This window comes from Microcebus murinus, chromosome 9 (assembly GCF_040939455.1).
Source record: "Microcebus murinus isolate Inina chromosome 9, M.murinus_Inina_mat1.0, whole genome shotgun sequence".
NCBI lineage: Eukaryota > Metazoa > Chordata > Mammalia > Primates > Cheirogaleidae > Microcebus > Microcebus murinus.
In genome coordinates, this window is record NC_134112.1 from 86014261 (window position 1) to 86030808 (window position 16548).

General features: G+C 39.9%; 1 protein-coding gene across 11 annotated transcripts in view; it reads left to right on the plus strand.

Annotated features, from left to right (window-relative positions):
• CALD1 (caldesmon 1) overlaps positions 1–16548 on the plus strand; it is a 202942-nt gene that overhangs the window by 20334 nt on the left and 166060 nt on the right. For 2 of the 11 annotated variants that reach the window (XM_076006618.1, XM_076006622.1), the window contains exon 1: positions 9379–9697. The exons of 3 other annotated variants lie outside the window; for them this stretch is intronic. The gene's annotated coding sequence lies outside the window, so the exon portion shown is untranslated. Of the gene's footprint in view, positions 1–9378; positions 9698–16548 lie in introns of those variants that run through there. 6 more of the 11 variants (XM_076006621.1, XM_076006623.1, XM_076006625.1 and 3 more) reach the window with 3 other exon arrangements.

Genomic DNA, 16548 nt, shown 5'->3' on the forward strand with positions numbered 1-16548 from the left:
CTCTCATAACAGTTTCTTTGGCTGTTCAGAAACTTTTTAATTTGATCAGGTCCCATTTGTTTATTTTTGCCAACAGCTATCTTGAATTTGGCATGTTTCTAGTCCACTCTTACATGGATCCATAAATAATTCATATGGATAGAATCATTACAATTCAAACTTTCTTTTGTTTTTGTCTTCATTCAATATGTTTTTGAGATCCAGGTACATCTAGTACATTCATTTTAGCTACTATACAATACTCCATGCTAAAGACCATAGTTTCTGTAGCTTCACCCCTGCTGTTTGCTATTGGGACCTTTCCCCAATGTTTTTGCTATTGCAGACAATACTGTAATGAGCTTCCTTTGACATGTCTCCTTGCTAAAGAGTGTGAGAGTTTCCCAAGAGGATAGACCTCAAAATGGGATCAAATGCTGGATGTCACTAGCTACTGCCAGATCATTCTACAAAGTGAATGTACCAATTTACTTTCTTATCCAAAATGTATAAGAATTTGCTTCTGCACACAATGAGCAATATTTAGTTTTTGCAACATTAAACACTACTTTCCTTTACTAATCCGGATGTGATCTAGTGTCACTGTTTTAACTTGCATTTTCCTAATTACTAATGAGGTTGAGCATCATTTCAAGGTTTGGAACCCTTGCAGTTTTCTCTTCTGTGGATTGTTTTATCCTGTGCCCCAAATGAATGGGTTGTTTCTCTCTCTCTCTAATTGGTTTGTAGGTATTCCTTGATATTCTAGATTCTAATTCTTTGTTTTCTATATTGAAATTTTTCTCTTAGTTTGACTTTTCACTTTCTATACGGAGGCATTTGTTGAACAGAAGGTTTTACATCTTGATGTAACCAATCTCTTTTTTAGTTTAATTCTTAATATTTAGAAATATTATTTAGCTTTTCCTTTGTGGAAAAAAAAATGCTCCAAACTCTCAGTGGCTTCCAACAAAAAACATTTATTTCCTGTTCCCTTCACACGAGGCTTAGGTAAGTACAACTCTGCTCAGCGGAGCTCACGGGCCCAGCACACCTCTGTGTGTCTCATCATTCTGGACGCCAAGCTGAAGAACAGCCACTTCTGGGGTATATTAGTTTCCTGCATCTCTGTAACAAATTACCATAAACTAGGTGCCTTAAAAAAAACACATATTTATTCTCTCACAGTTCTGGAAGCCAGGAGTCTAAACTCAAGGTGTCAATAGGGTTGTCAGCTTTTTCTGGGGTGCCGAGGGCGACTCCATCCCATGCCTCTCTGCAAGCTTCTGGTGGTCACTGGCAGTCCTCAGCATGCCCAGCCTGGTACATGTGTCACTCCAGTCTCTGCCTGTGTCTGCACGCCCCCTAGTTCTCTGTGACATGTGTGTCTCAAATCTCCCTCTCTCTTTTTCTCATAAGGGCATTTGTGGTTGGATTTAGGGTCCACCTGGGTAATCCAGTATGATCTCATGTTCAGATCCTTAACTTCATTACATTGGCAAAGACCCTAATTCCAAATAAAGTCATAGTCACAGGTTCTGGATGAACATATCATGGGGCAGAGGAGCACCATTTGACCCACTGCATGGGGCATGTTGTTTTCGTGGCAAAGGGCAGATGCCCCAGGCAAAAGCAAAACATGTGACGCCTCTTAAAGCCTCCACTGGGGCCAGGCACAGCGTAACCTCTTGCACCAGTTGGAGCAAATCACATGATCAAGTCCACCTCCTAAAAGTGCTGCAAAGACAAATGTCGAAGAATGAGTGTTTAATCCCATTAAAAGAGGTAGTGAACAGTTGGCAACAATAATCCAATCTATCACAAGCTACATTATTTTAGAAGTCAAATAATGATTATGTGGCTCTTAACAGAAAGCAGGCACCCTCCACCTCTTCCTGGAACTGGTGCTGCCCCCAAGTTATGGCTCTCTGCTCCTCCTCAGTCTCCTTTTCTGGGCTCTAAGTGTTGGGTGTCAGTTCCCCCATCTCTGCTGTTCACTGTTTTCTCTCCCTCAGGTTAACTTCTTCCTGGTTGTAGAAACCACTTGAAAACTGGTGACTCTCAAATGTGCATCTTGATCCTGCCCCCCTGCCCTGAACACCAGATTGTGTGTCACGCTCCCTCTCCTCTTGTGGGCTGAATGTCTCATGGGCATCTTAATATGCCTAAAATGGGTCTGATAGGATTCCCACCCCTCCCTGCAAATCTCTGTCTCCCTTAGGGTCCCATTTCATTCGGTAGCACTGCCATTCACTCAGTTAGCAGACCATAAAAGGAGACATCCCTGACGTCTCTCATTTTCTCACATGCTTCATCCAAACCATTCGTGATTCCTGATGTACCCCAAATTCAACACTTTCTCAGCCCCCCAAAGCAATACTGTCCTGGTCCAAGCCAACACCCGTTGCCTGACAATCTTGTTACCTGCTCTACACAGGTAGCCACAGTGATTTTTTTTTTTTCTCCAGGCTCAAAACTTTCCAATGACCTTCCACCTTAGAAAACAAAACCCAAAGTCTTTACCACAGCTATTAATATAAGGCTCTGGGTGATGGGATCTGGCCATCGGTTGTCACTCCTCAATTGCCCTGAACTCTTTGGTATTCCTTCAATACGCACTTGCTGTTCTTGCTGTCAGAAATGCTTTTCCTTCATATATTCTCACTGCTTCCTCCTTGATTTTATTTATGTCTCTAGAGAAAACCTTCTTCAGAAAAGACTTCCCTGTTTCTCTCAATTTCTTTACCCTTTTTTATATTTTTATAGCACTTGCCGCTTCCTGACATTATATATTTATGTATTAGTTAATGTGTTTATCTGCCTGCCTCCATCAATATGGATTTTGTTCGCAACACCTAGAACAGGCCCCGGCATGTGGTAGAAACTCAATAAATATTTGCCCAGTGAACCAACAAAAGAATGAATGAACTATTTTGTTGTTCTTTTAGGGATTTATTTCCTTATTCCTAAATGGCACACTAGTTCTGCTATTTATTAAATTCTTAGTGGAAGACATTATCTACTGATTTTTTTCTAAACAAAATGAAGGTTTAGCTCTCTTATCCACCATCATCCTGCTAGCATGTTCTTGCCCGCTATCCTCTGAATCTAATGACATCATCTTTGCTTTGGTGAAATCGATGCGTGGTATTTGCAGTATTATGATTGTGTAAACGTTTCTCACAGTTGAACTGTATAGTGTCCAGTGGTTACTTTTCCTTTCTTGCACAAATGTTTTGTTTTCTCTGAAATAATAATGACCTCAACCTCCCATGTACTTGTTTTCTATATACCTATCAGAAGTGCTGTCCCCAAAAAGATACTGGGGAATCTATCTACCTGACTTTTCCTTAAAGCTTCCTTCCTGGAATCCTCTGCTCCAACATGCATGGTGCCTTCTCAATTAGCTCTGCACATATTGTCCTGGTGTTCTCTCTCACCATCGTCATGGGACAACCTTTCACCTCTCTCCTGGGTTTTCGTCCTCTGCCTCCTAATTTTTGTCTTCCTTCTTGGTTTCTAGTTTCCACCCTATCCCAGCATTTACCCCCCTCCTTTGGATGGCTCATATAACCTTGAGAACTTGGTAACTTCAGCATGAAATATGTTTTAATTCATTGAACTGAGCCCTTTGAATCTAAAAACTTGTGTCCTTCAGTTTTGAGAAGTCTTATTTTATTATTTCCTTTCATCATTTCCTTCTCATTTTTCCTGTCTTCTTTTACATGTGCATTCGGGTGTTAAGAGTTTTTATTAATTCTCTAATGTTTTTATTTTTTCTCTCCTCTTTTCCATTTTGTCCTTTTCTTCTATTTTTCTGTAAGATTTTTCTAAACTTCATCTTCCATTTCTTGAAGATTTTTGTAAATCTCTGTCATGATATTTTTTATCTATAAGAGTTCTTTCCTATTCTCTGAAAATGACTTTTTAAAGCACCTCTTCTTGTTTTGTGCATAAAATATTTTCTCGTATCTCCCTGAGAATGGTAATTATATTTTTCTCCAAGTTTTCTTCCACTTCCTACCCTATCTTTCTTTCCTCCGGGTTTCTTTCTCTCTTGCTTGTTCTACTCTCCCTTCCCTTAACTTGATGCTCGTATCTGAGAGTGAGGTACTAAGCAGCTAATTGGAAGTTGCTATACACAGGCTCACTAAAGGGTGGTAGACAACAAGCCAGATGTTTCACTGATCCCTCAAATGTCTGTGCCTGATCTTTTGCCACAGGCATGTCAGTTTCCCTCGAGTGGAATCCTCCAGTTTCCTGTCTTCAGACTACAAACCTAACTATTCATGTCCTGGGAGCCCTGCAGGGTTAGGAAACTGGAAATGTTTCAATATTCAGTGCCTTTCCCTTAAACATTCATTTTCACTAGGCTGGGCACCATAGCAAGACCCCGTCTCTACAAAAAATTTAGCAGTTAGGTGGGTGTGGTGGCACACACCTGTAGCCCTAGCAACTTAGGAGGTTGAGGCAGGAGGATTGCCTGAGCCCAGAAGTTGGAGGCTGCAGTGAGCTATGATCACACCACTGCACTCTAGCCTAGGCAGCAGAGTAAGACTCTGTTTATTAATTAAAAATAAATATTTTAATATCTAATAATTAATTAAAAAATAAAATATTTTCAGTAGACAGCCTCCTCCCTGTTCACTGCTTTGCCTGTTTCCTCTGAGTCCAGCACTTCTCCTCAGAGAACAAACAGAAGAAAGTTCCAGTTTTCTGTCTGGTTGAAAGAGGGGTATTCACCTGGTTGTGTGGCGGTAGAGGAGGATATCTAGGCTTCAAAGTATTCCTTACTCAGATTTTCAACCAAATCTGTCTTCTCTTCCACAACTCACCTGCAGAGGTGCCCAGGGCTTCCGCATCCTGAATTTTTCCTAGTTCTGAGGCTTAAATGACCTTCTTTCTTGTTGGCATCCCAATTTGCAGGGCCAGATTTCAGCTTTTCAACTCTGTTAAGTCAATTACCAACCATCCGTCCATTTTCCATATTCCAAAATTTGGCTGACAGCAGGACTCCTGCTGAGTCCTTTCCAGTACTCTTTGCCTTGTAGGATTTATTTATAAGTTTTATATTCTTTCCTATCCTTTTGGTGAGGTTTGGGGAAGGAACATAAATAAATGAGTGTTGCTCCTTGATCTGCTATGCTTAACTATATCCTCAAATTTATCAGTCTTCTCGTTTATAAATCCTGGATTCTTTACTATTCCCTACCCTATGCTAAAAATATTCACTTTTGATTTATTCTATTCATTTCCACGTTTTGTTTTTTATGTAACCTAGTTTATTTTAGTGTGGGGTGTGAATTTTGAATTTAATAAACTTATTGTTCCCACATAATCTATTGTAACCCTACCATTAATAGAATAATCTACCCTTCTAATTTATATTACTTCCTCTATTATTTAAAAAATTTCCATATATACTTGGGCCTGTTTCTAGGCTTTCTCCTTTATTCTATTGATCTATTTATGTATTCTTGTGCCAATAACATCTATCTAAATTAGAATTGCTCCATAAAAATCTTATCTATTTTTTAGATCTTTATTTTTTCATATTTATTATTATTTTGTCAAATTCTACAATCTGTCATTTAGGGATTTTAACTAAAATAATAGATGTATAGACTACTTAGAGAAGAATTTACATCTTTACAGTTTTGAGTTTTTCCATTCATAAAGATGGTATACATTGCCATTTATTAAGGTTTTCATCTCCTTAAATCAGGTTTCATAACTTTCTTGCATACATTTTATTATGTTTATCCCAGGTAATGTACAATTTTTGTTATTATTAGAAATAACATATTTTTCCATTATATCTAAAAATTAGAGATGGCTGGTTACAGAAACTCTGGATTTTTTCATCTGGAATGCAATTCCAACAATCTTGCCAAGGTCTTCTATTAGGTCTGATAGATCTGTAGATTCTTTTGAATTTTCTACACAGATAATCATATAGCAAATAAAGACATTTGTTTTTCTTTCTAATCCCAATAGCTCTTCTTTCTATTTTTTTGTCTTGGGTAGGGGTCCAGCGCATTTTTTTAGTTGTAGTAGAGATAACAGTCATTCTTGTCTTTTCATTGTTTATAATGGGAATGATTTTTAATATTTTATCATTAAACATGATATTTGCTGTAGATTTCTGGTAAATGTCTCCCATTATGTTTATAAAGATTCTCTTCCTAGTTTTCTAAGATACTTTTTTAAATCTATAAGTGATTACTAATTTTTACCATTATCTTTTATCTATCGAGTTGATATTTCTTTTTTCTATTTCCTTTTATTTATTTATTTTTAATTTTAAACTGCTAATGTATATTATATCAATAGATTTTCAGACTGTAAACCATCTCTGCATTGGTCTTATCTTTTTTTTATTTTACACTATTGGATTCGGTTTTCTAATTTTTTTTATCTAGGTTCATAAGTGCACTTAATCCAAATTCTCTATTTTTTTGTACTTTGTTGTCCAATTTTGATATTAGGATTCTTCCAGTCTGCTTTTATTGTTTTAAAAAGCTAGGTGTCAGGAAAGGTTTCATGTGAGTAGGGGTGTTCTGCTGCCTTTTAAATTTCAAACTCTCTTTTCTAGTCAATAAAATAGATATTTTAAGCTGGAAGAATGTATATTTTTCATAAACTAAGTGAAGTGACTCTAATTTTGAATGAAAAAAGTATGGCCTGGTTTTCCTTTTCCCAAGTTGAAATACAAGCAAAATATAATTGCTACATGACAGCAAACACTCAGTTGGAACTGAAAACATACAATGAATCATCCAGATATTTCCAGATGTCTCTTTAGATTTATTATGGTTTGATTAGGTAGATACAGCCTATGAAAGACAAGCTATTCTTTATCTGGGATGATCCAAATGGAAAATATATTCCACAGAAATTTCCTATATAAAGCCTATGTATTTTCAGCTGCTTACAAATGGCCTCTGGAAAGAATAAATACTCTGAAAGTGAAGTTTCTCATGGCAGAGGTTAGGCAACCTACACCTTTTTTCCTTTTATTCCCTTTTCTTTCTTTATTATCTTCTTGCTTGTCTAAAAAAACATAAAAAGGCAAAGAAAAGAGAATTTTTCTGTATCATGGTGTATAATACATGGAATCTGTTAAATTATTCTTCCAACTATACAGTTCCTCCACAATAAGTCCATTTTCAAATTCATAAAAATAGGCTGAATGGGTTCTCACCCACTATCCCCTGCAGATGAGGTATCCAGAATTTATCTAGGGAAACATACTTCTTTTTTCAAAAGACAGAACCCAAAAATATTTAGCCGTTTATCTTCTAAAAAACCATGCAAAATGCATGTTCCTTCACCGTTTCCTGTTGATAATATTTTCCCTATTTGTAGCACAACTTTTCTTTCCTCTGGAAAGCTGGTACTTACTTTATTCATAGGTTCCAAATTATACCCTGATGCTGCTCCACCAAAGGGCATTGCTTATACAAGTCAGGAGAATGTTGCTCAGAGTATAATCGCAGAATCAGCAGTGGGCGTGGAAAACAGCGCTTCCAGGCAGGCCTCACTGAGTTATGGACGAGACTGCCCGGATGGCGATCACGTGCCCGGAATGTCTCTGGACATAGGTCATCTCTTTGCACAGACGTTTCCAAATGAGTTGTTTTCAAAACTCCCTGGTGTCTGCCCTACAATGTCTTCAAGTTCAGCAGTTTACCAGACTACAGAGTATGTTTCTGTCTTTACAACCTGTTGAGATATGGGATGTCTCCAACGCAAAACTGGCCGTGTTCCAAAAGTTCGTTTCTAAATCGTTTATTTGGGATCGGAAACATTTTCCCATAGGAACAGTTTTATAAACAGTGGTGTTCCACAAATGCCTGGTTGAGCCACAGTGTACTTGAAATGCAACATCAACCGTATTATTCCCACCAAACATTATTTATTCTGTTTCTCTGGGAAAGTGCACTCTGGGTTTTAGCTTGGGACGCCTGAAACTCACCTCTCCTGCTGCCTGGTAGTCTCAGCTGTAGCTGTTTTTGGCTGTGCAGCAGGAAGAGAAGGAGCAGCCTCCCCCAAGAAAGAGACAGGTGTCGAGAGTTGATGTAGATGCCTCTGAGTAACCTGTTAGCAGCTGGAAGGCTGAAGAAGGAAACCACTCATGTGGCTCAGTCACTTTCCAAGTGTTCTGAGTGAGGCACAAAGAGAAGGGACATTTTCCTAAACGGAGATCATTTCTAAGTCAGATCTCCATGAACAGGGAAAGGCTTATACAGTAAAACCTCAAATTTTTGAAGACCAAGCGTCTGGACTTGAAATTAGCCAGGGAAAATTTTTTAAAACTTGGTCAGTGATGAAATAGTTTCCAAACACATAACAATAATGAGACGTACATCTTGCACGTAGTTCTAGCCCTAACAAATAGTAGGTGCTAAATAAAATAATGTTTTTTAAATTGAATTAAGCACTAATTGAGTGAATTCTCTGTGAAAAGGACAATTAACACAATCATATACACGTGTGGCCCAGTTAACTGCATTCTCATTCAGCATCTGCTAATTCTGACCCTATCATAGCACACATCTTACCAATGAAGAGTTGGGTGGAGCACTGTTAAGAAGTCACTTGAACATTGTCACCTCTGTGCACATACAAATTTGTCTGCAGCAGCCCCAAAGCAGGTGCTGGGTCTCTTTACACCCTCTCTGCTATGCATCGATTTCTAGCGATTTGTTAGCACTATGTCCCTATTGCTAAATCTGACGAAACAAGAGGGAGCAGGAGAGGGAGGCAATGTGGAAAACCAGTGAGAATAAACATTTCAAACCCGTAGGACCCTGCCTAGCAGTGCCTCGCCCTAGGTTTATTCTGGCCAATGCTACCTACTAAAAAGACCTAAGGGTTTTTTTGTTTTTTTGTTTTTTTTTTTTCTGGTGGTTGGGGGTGGGGCGGGTTGGTTGTTTTTATAGCACATGTAGACAAATTTTGGAGGAGTTTGTGCCGCTTTCGGGCTGGAATTTAGTCTGCACAGCAAATTAAATGGGTCCTGCCCATTTCAGGTTTTAGAATTGCATAACAACTTAAATTCGTTTTGTACGTGCAACTACTTTGAAAAGAAAATACACTACCAAGGCTCCCTCTGTTAAAAAGCCTTCCCCGCCCCCCACCCCCACCTCCAATAAACCTATCTAACTGTTAACTTTTTGTTTCATAGACTGTGCTTTCTTTTTAAAGCTCCATTTGTGTTCTACAAGACAGCCTCTTGCTCCAAGATTAACATTTCTTATGATTGTTCCTGACAATGGATCCACTTCCAGAGGCCCTGCTAAGGATAACCAAAAAAGGGCATGGAGCAGGCTGGTTTTGGCAGCCTGCACGCAGTTTCAGAGCTTTTTAGGTCTTGGTTTTTCTGATGAGTGATTTCCTGAGCATGCCTAGGGAATGACAGGCATCTCACAGGCAGGCTGCATCCACCTTGGGCCGGTGGCGTCATTGGCTGCCTATTAGAAAAACTACAGGACAATGCATACCACCGCCTGCCGACTGTAAACATAGAGGATATGTGTTCACTTAGCATGGACTTCTGGGAGGGGCCAAGGAAGGGCGGTCTGGAGTTTTATTGAATAGAGCAGTGTGTATTATTAGGCTGCCTGCCTGCCTGCACTCTTGCTGTGTGCTCCTGCTTAAAGAAATCAGTCCTTCCTTCTGAGTTAGTCCTCGGGAAGAAGTTTCAGCCTACAAGGTAAGGCGCAGAGGGCTTTCGTTTTTCTCTTCTAGAGAATCTGGGGACTTTCTCTGGGTTTCACTCAACTTTCCTGGCTAAGGTAGCCAGGGATACAAGATCATTCAAGGCAATAAACCATGCAAATTCCCAGAGCCAGGCTGGACTTCACTGCCCTGTGGATGTACCCGGAAGGCAAACAGGATGAGATTTCCAGTTTTGTTTTTGGAGTTGGGACAAGAGGAGAGAGATCATATAGAGACTCATATTAGGGAGCACTGGCAGCTCTGATTAGGACCGCCTTTTGTTTAGGAGAGCCATACGGGTCATACCTGATAGCCCCAGACCAGTGTTAGTGGCTTCCTGCACCAGTCTGCTCACCCAGCCGTCTCCCCTGCATCTTTTATTACCCAAAGCTTTAAAGACAACAGCTTTTAAAGCAGCAGCAGCAGCAGCAGCAATTCTTTAGATTGATGAGAAGCCAAAAAAGGATGATTTTTAAAAATCGAAGGCATTTATTTTTTTAAAATCCTGCTACCAGTATTTAAGAACTGGATTTCCAGAGCTACGAGGAAGTAAGGTCAGGGGTGAAGAGACAGCACTAGCACCTGGCACCCGTGGGGTTAATGTCACTGATCTGATATTTGCTAAGACAGAAGATGCCTACCCTGATCTGTTTCCTATAAAACCTAATAACGAGAGAATGCATGCACCAGTGGGTGTGTTTTTAGAAAGCACACTTAACATTCTGTTTCTTAAGAAATCTTATTTTCTATTTGAAAGTGTGCCTGAGCATGTCTAGGGAATCTGAAAAGATATTGACTGGAAGTGTGCTCCATCCAGAGAGGAAGGAGGCAGGCTTTTATTTCGAGGTAGCTGTATTTGGGTGTCTGAAGCAGACGTACAAGGCAGCTAGTTGGTGGTAGCCTGGAATTCCTTTTAGAAAGAGCTGATTGTACGGGGCGGGGGATTTTAGTACTGTGGCAATACATGGTCAAAAACGGTGGATGAGAACAAAGTGCTTGGTATTCATAGATCCTTTCTGCTAATAAGACTATGCAGATGAACTTATCAACTGAAATAGTAAAATCTTTCTAATGTGCTTGGCAAAACGAGACATATATAGCTAGAACTTGAGTGGAGACTAGGTGCTATGTGGCAAGAAGAATAAATTTGATGATTTTTTAATAATGCTAGCTGTTAAAACCTACCAGCTTCAGATCGATTTAATTTGATTGGATTCCATGGAAGGCAGTAATTTTGGGCTGAGATTCATTAAATAATATTTTCCCTTTGTATGTAGAAATTTGGGGAGAATTTTCTTGGGAATGCCTCTTTCTCCTTCTAGAAGTGATATATGAGAACAGAATTCCCTGTGAATTTCTTTCCCTGGAACAGTTCTGAGTAAGTGTGAGAGAAAAGCTGCAGGCCAAAGCTAGAGTTTGATTATTGTCCTTCCCTTGAAGAGATCAAGTTCCAAACTATTTTCACAGTGTTTTTAATGTCAATCAAAATCCGGAGAGCAATTTCTTTTTCAACGGTTCTCTAAACCGTGAAGGAAATGCAGTTTGGAAGGGAATCTATAATCTTGGGATTTGAGGATAAATTCCATTTTGAAACCAACATCTCCAAATCCTTGAAAGTTCAAACTTTGCTATGACCAACCCTCTCCCCTCCTCTTCATGTGCTCAACAACCACAAAAACACTTGAAAGTTTTCAGAATAACACTACAAGTGTTGTACTATCTATGTAGTGATGGAGTGAGAGGGTTTTGGTTTATGTTGAACTTCAGGCAGCTCTTTGTGCTACTTCCCTCCTATTGAATATTAGCTAGAACACACATCCCCAGATAGGGAGGTAAATGGAGCACAAAGAAACCACAGTGTGAGAACTTTCATTTTACTAAAATCATTTAATAAAGAGAACTGTAATAGCAAAATTCTGGGGAGGAAAAAAATCAAAAGAAGATTTGATCTTAGAACACACAAGGAGTGTACAATGAATTGATCTATATAGGTAATGTGTAGGATTATTTCCATTATTCAAAGCCAATAGAATGTGCAATTTAAATAATTCAAATCACAAGACTACCTTACACAATTCTTGTATTAAAGTTAAGAGAAGAACCAGGCTCAAACTGCAACTTAAAGGATTTAAATGAGATACATGGGAGCATTTCCTGACAGTAAGGTAGGCTATTAACAGTTCTGATTGGCTCCTGACTTGAGAATCTCCTGCTCTTGGGTGGATGGAATAGGATGGTCCTGTAGCCACCCGTAGAAAGTTCCAGAATCCAGCCCAGGTATTCTCCGATCTTTCTGATAAGTAAAATGTACCTCAGTAGGCATTTTTTAAAAACACATGTAGTTGTCTCCATTTGCCATTTTCATGGTAGTGTGATTACTAGTTATTATTTAGCAAGACAAAAAAGTGACTTAGAGACAGGCATGAAAAGGGATTAGCTAGTTCCCCATCTCCCCATGTGTCTCAGAAATGTGGTGGGGGCACCGGGGAAATTGCTGACAAAATGGTTTGTAAATAGCATGGTAAGACCAAGGAGGAGGTTAGAAAGATGCTGCCAAAGAATTTTCAGACTGAAAAAAGGGGTTTTATGGGTAGGTTCTCTCAGAGCCTGAAAAGAGAATGGTTAGCTCCTTACTGCAAGTCCTTCATCGGTCAGGCTAATCCAAGTTTGGCATTGGAGAGATGCCTGTAAGTTCTGAGTAGCTGGGGAACTTAAAGAGATACTTTTAGCTCAGGCTTAACTCATGAGCCCAACTATGAGACCTCAGTTCTAGTACTGGTTCCTCTGCTGGAATAACCCTGAACTTGGAAGATGTCATCAACCCTTTGCCCTCATCTGTAGAATAGGCATTGCAACGTTTCTCCTGTGTCCCACAGTGGTTAGGTTAAGATGTGCAAATGAGATGAGGCTGTATATACCCTGAGCTGCCCACAATTTGAGTCCTGTGGACATTATGCTCATCTTGGCTGGTGTCCTTCACTTCTTACCTAGTATTTCTAATTATCTCCTCCTTTCTCACATTTGAGGACCCTTGAGTGGTACCTTCTGGCTCCTAGTTCTTTCTAGGACTCTGAGCCTAAAGCCCAGTGAATGCTGGTCAATCCCAATGTTGGATAAATTTTGGCTTTGATGATCAGAGACCAAGAGGACACAAATATAAGGAAGTGGACTAAGATGGGCCATCAGTGGTACAGGGCGATATCCAGGGACAGGGGAATCTGAAGATCCAGTTGAGCAGAAGCCCAATGACGAAGCTCTGACAACAGAAGGGCTTCAGTAAATGAGGCAGCTTCTCTGCCTCCAGCCAAAGGCATGGAATGAATCCCAGCATGTCAAGTCCGGGCCTTGCAGGGAAGGTGAGGTAACCGGGAGCACCTGGCTGTGGTTCCTGCTGGTAGAGAGACCAGACTGCTGCTCGGAGCTTGTCTCTCACCTCTGTCTGCCTCGGTCCTTAGTGCTCCCAGCTGTGACTGACTCCCGGCACATCCCTAAGTTCCTTACCCCAAGTCCTCCACCTCCACCCTCTTCCCCAGTGCCACCACCCCCCCATCCCCAAGCCAAACACGGGCTTTCCTGATCCAACATTGACAATCTACAGGGACCAGCTCTAGATTGAAGCCCGGAACATAGCAGAAGGGTTTAGCACAGATATGCTTCAGATTGGAAAATCTCTTGAGCAGACATAGTAGATGTCAGAGCACATTCTGTGGTAAGGAGCCACTCTGGTGCTCACCCCAAACTCACAGTTGGCTGGCAGGAAGGACAGGATGGCCCCAGTGGGAAGAAGTGATGAGGTTGTCCCTGTCAGTTGTTCTTCCCTGTGTTGTTTTTATGAAGACCTTTGAAAATCTGATGAAAATCTCTGAAGTCTTAGGTCCTTTGTAAGCCCACCCTTTGTGATTGATGGTGAGAGACACTTAAGCTGGGCAAGATGAGGTTAGGGAGTCGGGGAATATCTTGATTCCCATAAAAGACAAGGGTACAAGGGATCAGAGCACAAGTGGAGGTAGAATCACAGGGAAATCCAAGAACAGAAGCCAAAATAGGATCAGGGTCCAGAGGGTGGAGTCAGAGTCAAGGTGGGTGAAAGGATCCCAGTAGAGGTCTACGGATCTCCTCTGAGTGTGTTTCCATCAATGTAACTCAGCAGCAGCATGTGTCTGCTTCTTTCCATTGTTCTACCAACTGGAAAATTCCTTCTGTGCTTCCAGGTCAAATTCTAAGAGCGGAGACCTTATTGGTTCAGCCAAAAACTATTGTCTTTGTTTGGCAAATCCCTTAGCAGGAGGAGGACATCAAAGGCCTGGGCATGCCTACGCTGAATAAAGTACTAATCCAGCCAGTGCTCACCCCTGGGCTTAGAAGAGCCCAGTGGGCAATTTTAGTTGGAAGAGAAATTGAGCGTGGAAGGCAAATGAGCTGAAATGTCCAACAGCTCTCAATGGATATCATTTGAGTTTTTATGTGAATGAATTCCTGGAGAAGCAAAGATGAATGATCATGTAATTGCTGACGACCACTTTGGCATGACCTAATGAACCAGTCTTAAGGGAGATTAACTTGGAAGTTTGCACCACTGGCAACTGATAAGAATCATCCATTTCAGAAAGATTCAAGAGAAATACATTTTGAATAGTTTTGTGGCCAAGAAACTTCATATAAACCATAGGTGTGATATGGCTCCCCTCAAAGGCATCTTGAAAATTCAATAAATAATGATTTAACAATTGTAATAAATAAAAGCCAATACATCCCAATGTAAACCATGATACTTAATAAGCTAAGCACATAAAAGCTAGTGTTCTCTTAATCAGTGGAAGTGATTAATTGCCTAAGGTCTAGGCAATATTTGCAATGTAATTTTTTATCCACTGAATACCTGTGATGATGTCCATCAAGCACAGTAAAAGATCCTCTGCATTTTGCAAGGCTCAGATCCCATTTGGAGCACCGTGCTCCGTTCTGGGCTCATTCCTCAGAGAGACAGGGACAAAGTTGCATTCAGGGGTGAGCATCAAAGACTGGAGACGGTCAAGAGAGCAAAACATATGAGGAAACAGGTAAGGGATCTAGAGCTATTTATCCCAAAGGAAAGAAAATGGAGGGGCCACGAGTATGCCTGCCAATATTTGGAGTACTTTTATGTGGACATGGGAGGAGGTACTTTTGTTTCTCAGGAGAGCAGAATCAAATACATAAGTTCATAGAATGTTTAAGCTGGGCAGGACCTTAGGAGATCATTTAGCCCAGGGAGTATATATAATTTTTCAACTGTAGGTCAGCTCTGACCAGTTGACATGTTAAGAAGGATTCTGAGGCTGACTCTAAGCTCACAGAGACAGGAAAAAACATGCTGTCATTGATGGTAATATTTGTTGTGGAATAAAAGGGCCATGGCTATGTTTTGCTCTTCATTAATGTAGTCTGTAGGTTCCTAACCTCTGGGCCTTGGATCCCTGGGAGGCCACAAAATTATGGCAAGAGGTAAACAAATCTTTATATGCAGCAAGTGCTTTGCAAGTTGAATAAATAATACATCTTGCACAATATGTGCTACTATTTTTCTATATATAGCTGCATTATGATGATAAAATACTAATTTGTTTAAAAGTTACTGAATGCATAATAGCTTTTGGTTTTGTGTTTTCTAAATGAGTAGAACCAAAACATATAACTATATTGTAGGCGGGAAGGTTAAAAACAAGAAATTTGGGCTCTTCAGTAGAAATTCTTCTAAAAAAGGAACCAGTGATCTATTTTTCATTTTCCAGATGAGAAACTAAAGCCTAGCCACAGCAAGTAAAATTATATATGCATTTGTAGGTTTCTTTGATAATGTCTTATTGGTCAGTAAGATTCATAAGAGCAAGGGACATCTATTTTTTCATTAGGATTTACCCAGTGCCTGACACATGGCAGAATCTCAATAAATATTTGTTGAATGAAAGAACAAACCAAGTGACTTGACCAAGTTTATCCAGTTAATTAGTGGTGAGATAGTTCTAGAACACACAGCTCCTAAATCCCAGGCAGTTAACCTTTTTAGTACACTAGATTGTTTCTCCTGATAGTCAGAGAGCATATCCCATTTTAACAGTTCACAAATTTGGATTCTACAATGCAGTCCAATTTGCCTATATACCAGTGTATCTTAATCAGCGTCTTAATCAGAATCAACTGTAGAGCTTTTTGAAAACACATATCCCTGAGACATAGCCCCTGGAGATTCCAGTTCAGTAGGTGGAGAGTGGGGTCCGGGCATCTGTGGTTTATAAAAGCTCCCTGGTGACTCTGATAAAACATCCTGGCTCACAAACAGTTCTGTACACCTACGGTTAAAATAATTGATAGTAGATGTACGTAGTTACTTAGTCCTCAGAAATCTATTTGTTTAGTTTTGAATAATTTCTTTCTAAAAGTTACAACTGCGTAAACCAAATAATCAGTTTTGCCGAAGAATTTCATCAGAAGAGCTGTGATACTTAATCTGAAAATTCCTCCAGCTTCCCATACTCTTGTTGGTTTAAGCACAAAGCTATCAACCCTATAAGGTCAAACTTTCTGATGAGATTTCCAGTGTTTGCTTTTGTAAAGCCCTGGAAATGTGGCAAGAATAAAATTTCTCATGGTATTTCCACTTCCTGTTCCAGCCACCATTACTAAGTGAAATTTAAGTGTAGGGGGAGGGGTGGATCTAGAAATATTTTTCTTTTTAAACATTTCTGTTCCTAGGATGTTTTGAAGATCAGTGACTTTAGATATTTCATTTACTAGGAAAAATGGAATGTGTTTTTCTCCATTCTTTGAGAAATGGGAAGAGAGAAGAAACTTCTTCCTCCTTCACCC